Below are 11,908 nucleotides of genomic sequence, written 5' to 3'. Positions count from 1 at the left end.
AAGTATCTATTTTTTTTCACATATTCTGCTCATTAAGTATCTCGTTAATTATAATAAAAGAGCTTTCGCTTTATATTTTGTATAATTTTATTTATGACATTAAATATCATTTAACCCAGTTACTTACATGTTTTAAATTTCTAAGCGTTATCTTTTTTCTGCTGACCTTTTACAAAGCCTATGTTTCAAAGGAAATTAGGAAAGTAAACGTGCTGTTGATCAATAAATTTATTACGATATCACAAAATTTAAATAATCAAAAAATAATTTTCTTGTAAAATTAAAATATATAACAACCTTATTTATACCTAAAGTTATTATAAAAAGGTAACCTTTCTTGATTTAAATGTTGATGAAACTATTAGGATTTATTTATTTTTCATCACAATTTTTTTTTAAATTTTACTAAAAGACGTAATTACATGAAATAGCCCAGACTAGTAGAGACAGAAAATAAATTTATGCCAAATTTGGGGTTATTCCAAAAATTAGAAGACATTTACAAAATCAAAATAGATCCCCATAAAGTATAATTTCAAATTCGATTATTTTGCTTAAGAAACACCATTAATTTTGAGAACTATGCAACCCTATATAAATATAATTTTACCTTATATTATTTGAATTACATCTTACAAGTGCAAATAAAACAATAATTAATTTCAAATTAAAAAAACGGGATTCTTATTCATACGCTTTTTTCTATTATTTTACCGTATATCCCTCTAAGTAAATAAATAAATATAATGTATTATCAACTTTTGGTTAGTTATGAGTATGTCTATCTGTGTCTTTCATTTAGAGTATAAACAGAGATAGACGCATACTGGGGTTAACGACATACCTATTCGATACAGTGCATCTTGGGATAAGACATTTGAGCCGTTCGTTATTCAGTCTGTGGGAGAGCAGTAGTGAGGGTGTTGTAGTTTGTGGTGCTGTGCAGTTTATTGATAAATCAAAGAAACACATCACATAATTTACAATTTGGAAAAAAAGTCAGTGAAATTTTATCATATCATACATAAAAGAATAATTGTTTCTATGGTGGTTGATATATTCAGCGGAAGAGATCTTGTCTTTTTCGTACACTGAAGACGTCTTCTTATTTCTGAGTAAAAACTGAGGTAAGATTCACTGTATAACTGTATTTTATAATTTGTCTACCATTTTCGTGTCATCACTTTAATATATTCGTATTCTCGGTTACAAAAGTAAGTCTTGTATTCCCTATCAGCAAACAAAGAAAACATTAGTTGTCAAGTTTTGAGATGGAGATCTGTTCAGTGTGTGTGTGGCAATTTAAAAATTTTAACCTGCGGTCTATTAGCGAATTAGCGGATACATTTAAGTCTTTCTATCTTAATAAAACAAGTATTGTTTGACAAATCCACGGGAAACGACACCCTTTGAATAAACCGTTGGTATATTGATTTTTATTTGGGCCAACTGTAAACAATTTATGTTTGAAGTATTTTACATAGAATCCTCCTTGGAAGCCCTAAATATTTTAAAATATATTTATTTGATTTTATGTTACTTTTGATAAACAATATGCTTGACATCTGTCTATAAAATATATTTTGCAGGTAGTTTTAGAATGTTTATAGGTAAAATTAAGGAAGTGATAAATATGTTAAGAATATATGATTTATTATTCTTTTATGGTAATATATTATAAGATTACTATTTCGTAATAAAATACTAATTTAGTATTTTTCACTATACATCGATGGTTAGTTATTCTTATAACAAAAGATTAAATGTTTTCACCTCACTGCCTACTTATGTAATTCTAAAAGAGAAAAAGATATATCGCTTTCTTCATTGGTAAGCTGGACTTGTTTCTAAATTGGCTGGACACAATCAAATTGAGTTGATTCTTTGCATAATATTTTTTTTACTTCATTTAACTTTTATATAAAAGAAAACATTTGTTTTATTTCAGTTAATATAAACGAACTTATGTGACGAGAAATGTATATAAAAAGTCATATTTGTTCAAAACTTTCAAGATAACAGTTTTATTACAGTGAAACATATTTCTGTCTTTCTGTTTAAGAAACTGGTAATTTTGATAAGCTTATCTATTTTTTGGATATTACTACGGACAATCACAACTGTATTTTTTAATGGGATGCTTTTTTAACTGGAAATAAAATTAGTTAATTTAAATTCAATTGAAAGTGAACACCTACATCATATTCTTGACATATTCAAGGAAAGGAATTGAACCTTGAATTTAAATGTATATATTTCTTTTATGTTTAGGATAATTTTCATGGTTATTTTTGAATTATTTCAGTCCTATTATTGTTAATATGAGTAATTAAGGTATTGAATTACCAATATTTTGTATTAGTAATTCGATATACCGTTGTAAATAACCCTTGGTAACATAACTAGGCGTAGCATTTTAGTGGACCTAACCTTCGAAGGTCATTAGTCATTATTTTGAAAGTTTGACATCCTGGGTTCTTTGAAAACGAGCAATTTCTGAATAAAAAAAAACAATGCACCTTCTTGATATTCTTATTTTTTACGGTGGAAATTCCTCCTTATATCCCGTATTTATCAGTAAAGTTGTTCACTATTGAAATATTATTAATATCTATTACGGGAAAAGCCCAATATTTGTATAACTTTTGTGGTTATTTAAAACAGTACTTTGAATTAAAATTAATATCGAAATTAGTTATAAGAACTTTTCATTTAGTTGAACAGAACATTTCAATAGCTTAATAAATAAGTTTACTTACTAAACGTTATGTAGTAAACTAATAAGTAGATATCACTGTTTACCTACTTTTAGGTTACAATAGAATTTTTGTAGGAATAAATTGAGAAGGTCATTAGCTATTGTTATGACAGTTACAACATCCTAGGTTCTTAAAAAAAAGTAAAATGGTCTTTGTAAAATTTAACGTGCCAGATATAAATATTGTGCATTGTAAAATAGTGTATTAAATTGTTAATTTTGAAGGACATGTAACATATATAATATCATACCCATTAAAATAATTTATAAAAGTTTGTTTACAAAATATTTGTTGATACTTTCAATTGTTTTCTATAATTATATCTTGGTATATTCCTTTTCATATCCATAACATTTATTTCATATAAATTAATTAAATGAAATAGGTTATAACTATTTACTTATATTAGGTTTGCAGTGGATGTATTTTATAGGTCCGACCTTGGAAGGTCATTAGCCATTATTACGGGAGACTGATATCCTAGGTTGTCAAAAGGGTCCATTTAAAATAAAATATTTTGAAGTTGAAAGAAGGAATAACTGTTTTCGACTTTACAACTTACTTCGAGGTTTATTTAGAGTTTTTATTAGTGAATATGTAAAAAAGAACACAAATTATAGAATCTTCATATACTTATTCATAGCCCCTATTTTGCATCTTAAGTGATAGTAACTAATGGAAAATGGTTAGAAGGAAAGTCATTGATTGTGAAATAAAGCCATATATAAGCAGTAATAGAAGAATAAGCAATAATATTTTCAGCAAAGTTTAAAAAAATTCAATATCCTTTCATGTAAAATATCATAATTTACAACTCTCTCCTGCCAACTTACAGCAATTCAAAATCATGTTATGGATGCATTCAAATAGTTTCTTTTTAAGATTTAGCTCATCCACGTTATGATTAAATGATAATATTACCATTTTAAGTAGGAATAAAGAAACACGCGAATATTATATCCAGTTAATATTAAGAGGTAATATACTTCTAATATCTAATTACAAAAAACATTGATGGAAAGCGTTAATTTTTATTTTATTAAAAGAAACATGTCTTAAAATGGATTGGTTGCTTGTTGAAATTTATGGAGAACAAACTGTCGATTTCATCAAATAAATACTGTTTTCGAATAATTAAAGGTGTTTTTCTAATATTTGTCGAGTAGTTGATAGAAGGTTCAGGAAGATACTCAAGACAAATGAAACTCAAGACAATGTAAATGAAAAAGATATTGTTTCTTTTTGAGAAGCAACTAATCACAATGCGATTACTATTATTTTAGGCCAATTAGTCAATTAAAAGTTGAAAACCCCAAAAATAAATCAATCTTGTATCGATGCATATTTATTATGATGCTCATATTTGCTATTATATCATTCTTCACTAAATAACTTAAAATAGCATAAATAAAAGCTTTAAACGGAGACATTGAAAACATTAAAAAAAAATGAAAGAAACAAAACAAAGTTGATGTCAAATATGGTGTATATTTCAACATTGAAATAACAGCATCGATATATGTATATTGACATATTCATATATTTTCCTCACATTTGGCTTTTTTACAAAATCCAAGTGTTCTAAATGTAGCTTTTAAGTATAGATTCTTCTCTCTGTAACTTTATTTTTCATATAGTAGCATCTATGTACTTTTCATACACCAAAGACGTATAATATCTGCAACATTACTCATTCCTTACATATTCTTATCAAATGTACATGCTTATACATTATATGTTTATAGCCACTATGAACATACATCGCATATATTCAAATTTAACAAACAGTGTTGGAAAACTAGTAACATTTTACATTATCTGCCAATTTGTGAAACTATCCAGGTAATTTTTTGCTATTGTCATATCTAGAGTATATTATAATTTTTATTTATAGTTTAATTTTAATTAACGAATTAGTTTTGCGAACTTTTTCGAGTGAATTTTGTACATTAATATATATTATAGTAACAGATACTTACTGGGTTTAATATATATTCATAAACTCGATTTTCCATTTCAGCTTTGTTCATTGTTCAGTTTGTTCATTTCTTCAAAACTAGGGTTCTGTTATTATTTTCTGAGCATCATTAAATTTTCAGAATCATAGAATTAGCAAATAATAAACATAACTAGGTGTCGATTATTGTAATACACAGAACTAACCAATCATATCAACTAATCATACAATCACTGTTCATACTGTTCACTTCCCTGTAGTCTGAGGATTCATGTTAATATCGAAGGTGTAGTCGATACTTAAGAACGCGAATGAATTAGAAGCAGGAATATAAATTGGAACGAACATTTGGTGATTTTATTGGTAGATGAGGACATATTATTTTATGACATTATTGGCTGTGTGATTATTACAGCTGATTGTTGTCAACAACAATGAATATCCCTAAATTGAGCATTGAAGTTAAAACATGTTGTTATATCAGTTAAAAATACATTGAATGAAATTCAAGGAAATGATATTTTCAAAATCGTTATTTTGGGGAAGAAGATGATTGTTTTGTGCCATTTTTTGTTAGAAAGGTTGCAGGAGATTAGATATCAATTATAGATAATAGTTAATCGTTTACATTCAATTACCAAACCTATTATAAATATGTATTCGTTTATTTAGTTTTTCCTTCGATATATATATAGCTTTTTACGCGAATTTCGTTTCAATATCGATTCCCATTGCATGATGAAAATTAAACATTTCTCCTATTTCTATGGTGCTCGTAGATTTCGTAACGGATACAATACAATTGTTTCCTCGATATTCAGGGTCATATACCACATGTCAATTAATGAAAAGGTCGTGTTGCGATAGATACCGCACGCACACACGTATAATTCCCTCTCGTTCGACTTTTTAAAAGCGACTGGAACAAAGGTCCGATAACACTGCCCACCGAAAAAAAGTGGAATGTTTGTTTTACTTCATGGGTCAGTTTCGAATAATGTTGGGTTAAGAAGGACGAATATGTTTGTAAATATGTTTATTTTTGTTATATACAATAGAAGGAAATGGTACATTTGTAAATGGTAAGGTTTTAATAATTAATGAAATAATGTGGTTTTGTTATTTTTGGTTTTCATTACTTTCGTTTTTATTTTTACTGGCATTTCTTAATAAATTCCTTGAATAAATATTGATCAGGTGGTTAAATTCAAATGTAAGTATTTGTTTGTTTCTGATATAGATGCTTGTGTTGCTCTCTTCTGAGATACTTAGGCATCATTGTACACCTTGATGTTAGTCAGGTAACAGTAGCGTATCCAGGAATAATTAAGCGGCCCAGCCGAAGCCGTTGATTGTTTTTATCTTTTAGCCATTATCGTAATAAGTAATCGTAACTAATGATCAAATTATCAATATATAAGTGCTCCCCTATCTTCTGCTAAAATAATGCCACTGCACAATCTTCACAAGAGGCATTAACTAATTTCCAACAAACTGAAAAGATACGATATTTAAAACAAGAGTTTAATCGGTCCTTTTTATGATAATTTTTAAGTTCTGTAGATACAAATATCTGAGAGTGGGGAGCCCATGAAATATTTTCATTGTAATTGTAAAGGCTCATTTTTGTAAGGGGCTGATTTCCAATTAGTCGACTTCATTATCAAATCAATTAATTACCCTAATTATTAATTCCATTAAAGAGTTTTTATTTTGATAGAAGTATATGAATTTTATAGCTTCAGGTTTTTTAACTGCCTTGTCTGCATATGATTCATGCTATATTAAATATGTCGGATGCATGTCGGTTTATTAACATCGTTAATTAAATCGTAAATTCAGGAGGGGTAGCCAGTTGTTTCAGGAAATACCCATGTTGGCAACGACAATACCTACTTTATTAACATGCTATTTCATTGTTTCAAATTGTTTTATTAACACTCTATAATATTTGTCTAAATGATAAAAATGACGTTCTTGTTAGCTTTAGTGCAGAATAAAAAGAGGAACGCTATGATTATAGCGGCTTCCAAATTAATTTTGAGAATTATGTTACTTTCTAAATCGCACAAGGGTGTGATCTTATGACTCATTGTTAACAACAAAGAATTAAGTGTATACTGTGATAAATATGAACTATTTTCTTGTGAATTTCGGTGACTGTTTAGTGTAACTGTAATGTGAAAAAGATTTCATTAGCACGATGATATCGTACGAATTATTTTGGTATATTCTATTACTTTTGAGTATGCGAGGAAAATAATATTTTTAAATATGAAACTATTAATTGATTAATATTATGATTTAAACTATCCGCATTACGTTAGCATTTTTTGGAGACTATGTAAATCTACGAAATGTAAACCAGTGTCAAAAACTAATAGGCTAATAGGCTACCCTATCGCTATTATGTACTCCAAACGAAAACATTTAAAATAATAAGATATAAATCCTTTAATCACTTAAACTGTATATTGTAAAAGGATTAAAGTAGTGATAAAACTGATATGATAATTAATCAAATAAATATAAAATAAAGCTATACACAAGATAAAATTAAATTTTAAAATATAGAGGGATTTCTTCGAGGAAATATAGTAGAGAATAATTTGCATATTTTGCGGTAACAAAGCGATACTCATAGTGCGGACATAAGAATGAATATACTGATGTATATTGATGATCTGATGATTGATGATATGACACTGATCACCACCTCATATATATAAGCAATATATAAAAATGTATTTCTGTTTGTTTTCCTGTTTTCAAAAAATGAGTGCGTTATTTAGATGTATATAGAAAGAAACTGGTCTTCGTAAGTTAAAAGAAAAATACAAAGGTATTGGGAACCGAGATAAATGACTTGTAGGCTCATTGACAATTAACAAGCTGCTTTTGGTGGCGTAAGAAAGCCAATTTACGTAGAACCTATCTATCTAGGACGATGTACTTTCTCCTTTTCCATGATCCATCGCAAGGAAGGCTGTTGAGAAGAATTGTAAGTTGTTGGGATGGCGGAATGAGGTTTAAAAAATATTATGGAGCATATTTCTATGACTTGGTCGAGTCCCGAGATTTTAAAACTTTTTAGAAAAGTTGTTTTTCTCAAAACCATATTTTGTCGATCGGCAAGCAGTTGAAAGAGTTTTTATTTAACTGATTTGAATATTTAGCTGTAGCTTCTTCTTATGTGTAGTTTTTGTATATGAGTATGTGATGAATTGCAATTTAGTATAACGATGGCCTAAATGACTTTTTTTAAATATACTATTAAAGTAGATTTTTCCTCTAAAAGAACGTTTTTCTTATAGAATATCTATTTTGTAAAAATCGTATCTTGTTACTATCTATTCCTCGAGAGTTGCTTAATCAATACGTAAATTATTTTTAGCCACCTAGGAGATACAATATTTACTGTGTGTACAAATTTAGAACTAACAACGCAACGTTTTGGTTTTAGCTGAGAAATATTAATTTGTGGTGTTTGATCATACCATTATGATCATAATCTTATTGACTAAAATGAAGCTATAGTGCTGCAAGATCCTGTAAGGCCACAGGAATGTTGCTATTTGTTTTTCAAAATATTCTACCTGAAAAACAATTAATTTTTCAATGAGTTTGAACACATTTCCGTAGCAATTGTTTCCCTCCAAAATATGCGTTTGAACGCATCAACGCGGTAATTTTAAGTAATCAAAGCATAAGTAATTTAAGTTTCATGTGTGGGAATAAAAAAGTAATTCGGTGCCAATTCAGGAATATAATACATGGATTGAAAAGTCCCGGGCGTAACAAAAAATCGCATTTTTTTTTTGGTTATAATTGGCTTTATTCATCAACGTGATCTCCGTCAAGAGCCACACAAGCATTCCAACATCTCAATACCACTTTTATACAACATTTTATCTTTTGCTTCAAAATAGGTCTGTCACCAGTTGATGTCCACACTTTTCGATCATTCAAAACAAAGTTTTCTTGTGTTACCACCTCATTTGAACGTCCACTGTGTTCTGCATCATCGGTGTTTCTACGATCACGTTTGAAGTCACCATACCTACGTTATATTGTTGATTCTGATGGAGCGGAGTGAGTCATTGCTTCGCTTGAACGGTATTTTTTCCATCAAGAAGCAGTGTATAATTAAAACACTAAATTGTTTTTGATCCATTGTTTTGAAAATAACAAAAGTAGTGTCACTCTTAGCACAATAACTTACAAACTTATGAGTAGAATATCGTGAAATTTTAAGATTTCTTTTGAAGGTTAGTACTAACTGAAAAAGCGTTGAATGCAGTAAAACTAGCGTCATATCCGTGTTAGGCCCGGAACTTTTCAGCCAATGTGTTACGTCGGTATGAAAACGAAATTTTAGCCGGTTAAAAATTCTATTACATGAGCTGATGTGTGAATGCGTTGTCATGATGGAAAATTGCGAAGATTTCGGGCAAACAATCGACCGTTTACCGTTCAGAATTGGCCATCCTACGTTGTGGTAACGCCGCCAGTATTTTGAACGGTAGAGTCGAAAAAAAAAACATGCAACCATTATTATGATGGCCTTGTCTTTCACAGCCCATACAGTGTGAATTTTTTGAGAATTTGTCAGATTATAAGTGATAATTCATTTCTTGACGCCTCTCATACTCATGTTCAATGATGCTCCAGTCTTACGGTATTCCATATTGCTTTATAAGAACACGTACAATATCGCTATATTCAGACACAACAACGGGTTTTGAACGACGAAGGGTTATGAAAAACAATCGCACGAACTAACCTATTGAAGTTGATTTAATTGAAAGTAAACCCGAGATCATTTTTTTTGACATTACAAATCCCGCCAAAATTACAAAATGTTCTGTTCAACTATATTCAAGTTTCCAATAAATGGCAAAAACAAGATGACATCCCACAAAACTGAATGCTACTAAGGCCAGAAAATATAAATAACCACCTCCTTAACGTTAATCTATTGAAATCTTAACACTTCATTTTTGTAGCTGTAACAAGTTGTATGGATTTTTTTCCAATTTTTTTTTTCGCCACAATCAAGGTTACGATATGATAATCATTCGTTTGTTAATTATAGCATTTTGAGTGAAACAACTTTTGTTATTGTGAAAAAAAATGGATAAAAAGGAATTTCGTGTGTTGATAAAATACTGCTCTTTGAGCGGAAAAATACAGTTAAAGCAAAAACGTGGCTTGATACCGAGTTTCCGGACACTGCCTCAGGAAAGTCAACCATCAAGGATTGGTATGCTAAGTTTAGACATGGCATGGAAATGAGCACCGAAGACGGTGAACGCGGTGGACTCCCAAAAGAGCTTGTTACCGACGAAAACATTTAAAAAATCCACAAAATGATTTTGAATTACCGTAAATTGAAATTGAATGAAATAGCAGACACTCTAAAGATATCAACTGAACGTGTCCATCATATCATTCACGAATATTCTGGTATGAGAAAGCTTTGTGCAAAGTGGGTGCCGCGTGAGCTCACTTTTGACTAAAAACAACGACAAGTTGATAATTCGGAGCAGTGTTTGAAAATGATCAAACTTAATAAACCCGAGTTTTTGTATCGATATGTAACAATGGAATAAACATGGCTCCATTATTTCACTCCGAGGTCCAATCGACAGTCATCCGAGTGGACTGCATAGGATGGACCCGCTCCAAATAACTAATTTTGCCAAAAAAAATGTGTTTTACTATGTTAGGCCGGGGACTTTTCAATTGATCTGTTAAAAAAGGAATTTACATGAAATACGGCAACACCTAGATTTTGGTGCCATTAACCACAAAGGGAGTGCCTTTACGTTCGTCGAAAATTGAATGCTTCCATTACAGATATGTTAGACAACATCTAGTAGACGTGTAATTAAAGTTGCACTATGGACACAGCGAAATGTAATAGAACGTCAAGGATTATATACGTGATGCGAAAGAAAAATATTTTAGTAAATAAAACGAAAAGTCTATCTTGGCTAGAAACATATATGAGTTAAAATATTACTTATTAATCTCAATGTTGCAAAATCAATTGTATTACTTTTTGGCACTTTTATAAATATTCATATTGATTATTTTGGAATAATTAATGAATGTGTAATCGGTGATCACAAAAATGTTAACAGTATTTCAAAGCTATATTTAATTTAATACAAGCATATCAGGCCTATGCATTAGTTTTAAAGTTTTTTTGTTTAATTTGAAGTTTTATTGTGAAAAATCAATACAATGTATTTTAATCAAAGTATTGTCCATGGATAGCTGCTACTTTTTCCCATCTTTCAGGCAATTTACGGATTCTATTTCAAAAGAATGATTTATCTTTTGAGGCTATCCACGAATCGACCCATTGGTATCTTCATAAAAAGTGAAGCGCTACTCAGACAGATCACGACTCATATTTCGAAATAAATAGTAATCAGAAGAAGCAAGGTCTGGAGTCTAGTCAAGGCGGGTGGGGTGGGAAGTGCTCCAAGTACATTTTCACCGGTTTTGCAACATGTGGTCGAGCGTTGTGATGCTGATGAATAACATCGTTGTGTCTTTGATTGTATTTCGTAGCAAACGTTGTTTTGAAAATGATTTCGGATTTGTCGCATGCGTATATACAGTTTTATTTACTTTAGAATATGTATAGAAATACATTTGATAAATATGTCATTTGATTTATTTTGGGTTGAAATTATTTATGAGAAGGTAAATAGGGTTAGAGAGTAAATAAATATTGCAAAAAGTTTGAAATAACACATTTTATTTGAAATATTTCTTTATTTAAATGAAATAATAAAAATGTAATTAGTAAGTACTAACGTATACGTTATATACAATTTTCAACGAAATGTGCACGCTGACTAAACCAATCACAATTTATCTGCTTCCAGTAAAATAGCCAATGCGCGTCATAGATAGAATATACTGCCAAATGCAGTTTGTAAAAATTTAAAATTCGTGTTAAACTCGGAAGGGATTTTTCCTTCTCATTTTATAGTTAAAAAGAGATATAATGCTGTCTGATGGGTCGGAAAATGTAATCTGATTAGTATCACAGAAAGTTACATTTCATCACAATTTTTTTTAATTACAATTGGTAATAATTACACAATAAATCTTTTAGTAATAAAAAATAATTTTTGTATACAGCTAAATATGATATTTATCGGCGTTATCTTTC

At 29.7% G+C, this 11,908-nt stretch overlaps 1 protein-coding gene across 7 annotated transcripts in view; it reads left to right on the top strand.

Annotated features, from left to right (window-relative positions):
* Positions 1-769: 769 nt before the first annotated feature.
* The window catches only part of promL (prominin-like), a 76,972-nt gene continuing 65,833 nt past the window's right edge, over positions 770-11,908 (top strand). For 4 of the 7 annotated variants that reach the window (XR_013008449.1, XM_076419133.1, XM_076419132.1 and 1 more), the window contains exon 1: positions 814-1,127. The gene's annotated coding sequence lies outside the window, so the exon portion shown is untranslated. Of the gene's footprint in view, positions 1,128-11,908 lie in introns of all 7 variants that reach the window. The other 3 variants (XM_076419131.1, XM_076419130.1, XM_076419134.1) reach the window with 1 other exon arrangement.

This window comes from Rhynchophorus ferrugineus, unplaced genomic scaffold (assembly GCF_030347505.1).
Source record: "Rhynchophorus ferrugineus isolate W39M unplaced genomic scaffold, kcgeb_rfMv2 rfM1, whole genome shotgun sequence".
In the NCBI taxonomy this organism is placed as follows: Eukaryota; Metazoa; Arthropoda; class Insecta; order Coleoptera; family Curculionidae; genus Rhynchophorus; species Rhynchophorus ferrugineus.
Note: the sequence above shows the minus strand (reverse complement) of the source record. Positions and strands in the feature narration are given on the sequence as shown.